Here is a 6,011-nt window from a genome sequence, read left to right as displayed (position 1 = left end):
GTTACCAAATAATACAGCAGAAGATTCATTACAATTTATGGATAAAAGGTGATCATTAGACAGATTAAGGAGTTTGATTTTTTTATTAGCTTCTCCCATATTTTCCAAATCAAATGCACAACAAATGTGCCTGTCATCAGCAAACATGTGGTAACTGCAATATGTCAGATGATTATGAAAATTGAAAGTATACAATGTATATAAAAGTGCGCCCAATACACTACCTTGTGGAACCCCTTGGTGAACCACTATGTTATATGATATTTCATTCTCTGTTTCAACACACTTAGTTGATTGATGATTTGAGGAAAGAACGTTTCTCCAAAGTAGATTATTTCAATTTTTAATTTCGCCTGCCGTTCTAAGGACCTTTATCAATACGTGTCATGAAAATTCTTGAGAATAACATGATATATACCAGTACAGACGACGATAAAGCATATAATTCCGCTGTTCGAAATATCCGTCACATGCATTATTGCCAAATGTTACCGAAGCACGCAACCTGAACAGTCGAAGGGCGATAATTTGTTGGTTACCGTGGAGACAGAAGTTTCCCCCAAGAAGTTCATGAAAACCGTCACGGAAAAGAGACCGAATACAAGACGCTAAATTAGAGTTACGTTTACGTATTCGCCGTGAGGGAGTTGCGACATACAAAGGAAACGAACTGCAGAATTTACATTTCCTGGAGTTTTTCTGGATCGCTCCGCATCAGGTGGAAGTTGTGAGCTTGGGAGTTTCGAAATTGCTCGGTTCTGAAGTTGGGAACTTTCAATCGATAAGGCAACCGGTTGCTTGGTCGTTTTCAATTAACTGGAGTTGTGGAGTTTCATAATCTCGTAACTGTTTTATTGGAATTTACGGAGAGTTATTGAATTCTCCTTCGAGTTCAGATCAATAAAATATGACTGTTCTTTGTCAAACAAAATATAAATAACATCTGTTGTAGAAGAGTCATCAACTTGATGTTTCTCTACTTCAAATTTTCAGTTATTTGGTATCTACTGTTGTCTTTTTGAAAATGACGCAAAGTTGAGGAAAATAGCTTTCATACAGTTTGAGGTTATTTTTCCTTATTTTATCGAAATCTCTCGTGAAAGAAACAACTTTTGTAGGATTCGAAATACCCAAACAATGGATATATCCACATTTGATGACGTGAAATAATGTTATATACAGATTTTGCGTGCCTTTAGACAATATGATGAACAAAAATTCAGCCGGTATTGATGATATGAATTGTTACTGTGTAGCAAATTACTGATATAAATATTGAACCAATCGTATTTTTTCTGAACCAGTCCTTTTATGGGGGGTTTCTTTCCAGATGAATTGAAGAGGGCTCTTGTTTTTCCATTGCACAAAAAAGAAGCGATAACAGAAATTGACAACTATAGGCAGACTTCGTTGATTTCCTTTGTTTCAAAACTCTTTGACAAAGTGATAGGTAAGAGAATTTTGATGTATATAAAGCAAAATGGCCTATTCTGCAATAATCAACATTGTTTGTTAGTGTAAATCAATTGAATCTGCATCTTACCCACTATTGAACAATATTTATGCTTCTTCCAAATTTCTATTGAAAAATTACTAGTAATGGGCTTTCCCAATAATGTGTTTTGGATTGAATCGTACATGCATGGAAAACCGTAGTTTGGTGGTCAAATATAATGAAATTACATCAGTTCATCATGATGTGAAACTAGATGTTCCACAAGGACCAGTTTTGGGTCCATTGTTATTCTTGATTTTTATCGATGACTTGTTCGATTTCATATCAGATTGTCACATAACTATGTGTGCTGATGATATTACAATCACTGTTTCTGAAAAAAAGAGGAATGAGTTATCAATGAAAATAAATTTGGTTATTGGCGAATGTAGTAATTGGTGTCAACGTTACAAACTGATTTTGAATAAATCTAATTCAGTATTGAGGAAAACTTTTGTTGAGAGGGATTTCTGTTGTAATTTATTCACTTTGAATGACATATTGATAGCTATTTTAGATGCGAACTTCACTGGTATACTTAATTCAGCTTATAATTCAATAAAACAGTTGAAACATTGTTTAGATATGTTTGGCTTACTAAATGCTTATTTTGCGAATGCATCAGTTTAAACATAATGGCTTGGGGATATACGAAGGAATTCTCAGAATCAACTGATGAGATAGATATTCAATCTGGGTTGCCAAGAAAGTTGTAGGCCAATTTTCAAAAGATAGCTCTTGTCGACTGAACCCGCAATGTATATAATCTGTTTAAAATCTGTTTTTCCGTTAACCAGCGGTCGCACCCCTACGAACGACAACCCTCAGAAGTAGAAACATGTGCGAGCTAAGGATTGACGAGGTCTTACCTTTTAACGTGTGATTCCTAACACGGGTTGGACGATAGCAAGTGAAAATCGATCGTTCAGACTAGAGCTTGAACCACCGACCAACACGGCAATGTGGCAATGTATATAATGAAATGTGTTATTTTTGTGCATAGAAACCTTAACTTGAAACTTGAGCATTAACGGTCGAGATACTCGCCATGCCATTGTTCTGAGGGTCCCTTTACATAAGAGTGTCCATTTCAAATAATCTCTATACATAATGCCATCAATTTGTATATCAGACTGCCACTTTCTATAAAGAGGTTGGAGTCTGAAGTTTGGTAAAATGTTCGGTAAGAATGTTTAAAACTCATTACTGGACAAAAGTTACTACAGACATGAGGAATTTTTAGACGTCACAGAATAATAAAAATAATAATAATTGATTTTAATATAATAATAATAAGATTTTGAATCGCTGTTGTGTTTCACCAATTGAATTGCTTTTTCTCACATTGCATTGGACTGTGACGGTTTCGATATACCTACTCATTCCTCGTCAGTTAACAATTTGGGGGAAGGGAGTTTGGAGAGGGGGGTTGGGGTCTGGAGAACCTTATCGGACCAAAATATAATTCGAAAATACAACCAAAGAATGCATGGGTCGGAATAACACACACAAAAGAAGGCGCTATTTGGCTTTTTTACCATTTTGAGAAAAATGGTCCATCTTTAAGATGCTGTAACTCGCTCACTTTTGGTCGTAGAAGAAAAAATCATGTACAAAATTTGTAGGGAATTTAATGTTCTACAACTTTACATTGGGATTATTTTTCGCTAGAACCATTTCTTTTCGAGATATTGCGAAAAAACCGAAAAATATCCGAAAATTTCGAGGTTTTCCGGCTACCAAAAGTTGTGCCGATCCCAGATTCAGTCACAGATTTTTATATTTCACTCTTTATACTCATTAAAACGAAATGAAAAAATAAAATCTTCTACCCCACCTTTTGTAAGGTGAACCCCTTTTTTGGTCCCTGGTAATTGTACTATATTTATATTTGATCCAAATCAATTGAGTCCTTTATTCATTTTGTTATTCAATCCGCTGGTCCAGAATAATTGATGAATCCCAACGACACCAAGTTGGACATTTTAATCATCAGGTGTAATTCATTTCAACCGCAATTTTTTTAGGCACTCTGGGATCTGGCACCACAAAGGGGCGATTTTGGCAAGTCATAAATTGTACCAGACCACCCAGCGGGTGATTATTGTCGACCATGTCGTACATTTCGAAGCAATTGGAATGTTTTGTTCCGTATATTTGGGGCGGGTTGCGATAATGCATTCACTTTTATATCCGTTCCTTCAATCAAGGGTGGGATGGAGCGTTTGTTGGTTATAAGTAAAAAGGTAAGTTTGGTCTGGAAAATTGTCTGAATAGTTCAGAAATTTTATTGAGTTTTTCTAGTTAATTTGGTGAATTTTGCATACTCTATTGGAAATTCATAACCACAAAAACCACGTAGGCTAAAACTACACAAATTCTCAATCAATACACTCAATGTTAATATTTATAATACAAAAGCTCTGCTCTAAAAAGCTATAAAACAAGAGACCTGCTCTTATCGCTAAACCACTTTGTTCACATAATTTGTTTTAATTGTACTCTAATCTGAATACGTTGTGATTAAAGTTATTATTATTATTATTATTATTTTTCCAACGTAGTGTGCGCTGGTCAGGCCCTTTCCCCCGAAGCCCCAATACATTCGGGAGGGCGCGCCAGCATTATCAACCAATGACCACTCCCCACACCGTGTTGTAAGTGATCATTGGGTCCGAGAATCATGAGCCATGAGAAAGCGCAGTGAGCCAAGAATGAAAGCCTTCTGCATCTGTGCGGCTAAGAGTTCTGCCTTAGTGCGGCAAGCCGGTATGATTTTAAGATACAAGAGTAGAGAGGATATCATTTCACCAAAGACTCCAATAATCAGAACAAACATCTTGACAGAGTGATCTGGATAGAGTCTGCGAAGTTCGAAGAGAAAATCTCGATATTTTATCTGTTTTCCTTCTCTTTTCGTATGATATTCGTCTTGAGTTATGGAATCCAGTTTACGACTACCAAAAAACATCAATTGAGAGCGTGCAGAGGAAGTTCCTAAAATACTTATGTCTAAAAGTTGATGGTCAATACCCCACAAGAGGCATCGATCATAACATTTTGTTGACACGATTTGGTATGACATCTTTGGAAAATAGTAGAGTTATCCTTGGTGTAAAATTCCTACATAAATCACTAAACGACAATATTGACAGTACGGTTCTTTTACCCGGAATCAATTTCTTAGTACCAAGAAGTGAAGGTCGACACAATCTCAAATTCTGATGCGAAGCATCACGCACAAATGTTATGCTACGATCACCATTGAATTTTATGTGCAGTAGCTTCAATAAAATCTGTGAACATTGCGATACTCATTACTATTATTTAAACGCCTTGGTATCATTTATCCACAATCACTTTTAATAATACTATAAATAACATTTGTGTCAGTACTGCTACATTGCATGATTTGTAACTTTTTGTGTTATATACTCAATTTTTCATTTCTCTTCTGAAATTCTACATATACGAATATTTTATATATATATATATATATATATATATATATATATATATATAGTTTTAGCATTTACTTTTATAGATATATAGATAGATAGATAGATAGTTTAATCTTTTAGGTGTACATTAATTGTTCATTTAGAAAGCACAAATAAGATTCGTCAATTTCGTCATATTGTATATAAAAAAAACACAATATATTAGATACAATATAGATATTAAAACTATACACAATAAAAATATACACAATAATAAAACATTGTCAGTGTCAAAATAATATTTAAATACATAATATACATTTCTACATATATTCCAGTATTTTTAATATTTATTTCATATATACCTACTCTGTAATAACAGCATTTCCAGTAACTGGATACTCCTGTTGGAAATGAATCACTTTTCTTTTTTTTTTTAGAACATGTATAGCTTTTCTGATCTACCTAGAAACTGAACCACGTAATACCGCTTTGAAACAAGGTAAAAGTTCCTTGTGAAGTTTGTAGGTATGACATCTGAATCTCTTGGTACAGGTTTTTCCCAAATAATAAAAGTATTTGTTTATCTCTATGGCCAAAACAATTTCGGTGTTATTTCTATTCGAAGTGGACATCTCGCTTGGCTTCGCGGCTGTATCGACAAATATGAGTTTGTTTTTCAAATTATCGGGTCAGCAGTGATACTGTATGGGGGCTCACGTGTTTGCTACGTGATAACTTTGTTTTTTTCCATTAATACTGTTCGCTCATATCGCGGAATGCGATAAAATTAAACGATTCGTTATGCAAATAGCCGGTTAAATTTTAAGTAGCGATGACGGCATCCGCGGTCGTCTACTTGTTTTCGAACAATTGACGACTCATTTCAAGCGAACGATGCGGCAAATAATCAAATGATGTTAACAGGACGAATACAATTTCGATAAAACATTCCTCACAAGAAGATTTTGCATTTGAATAGTCTCATAAACAAGGAAATTCGTTTATACAAATCCATTTTCGTTCCTCTGTTTTTCTGCTTGTACTTCTGTGATTTTCATCGTTATGTGAAAAAA

This window comes from Leptinotarsa decemlineata, unplaced genomic scaffold (assembly GCF_025532065.1).
Source record: "Leptinotarsa decemlineata unplaced genomic scaffold, Ldec_3_MD MMD2_P_RNA_scaffold_1, whole genome shotgun sequence".
Classification (NCBI taxonomy): domain Eukaryota; kingdom Metazoa; phylum Arthropoda; class Insecta; order Coleoptera; family Chrysomelidae; genus Leptinotarsa; species Leptinotarsa decemlineata.
The sequence above is the reverse complement of the archived record's forward strand: the minus strand, read 5'-3'. Positions refer to the sequence as shown.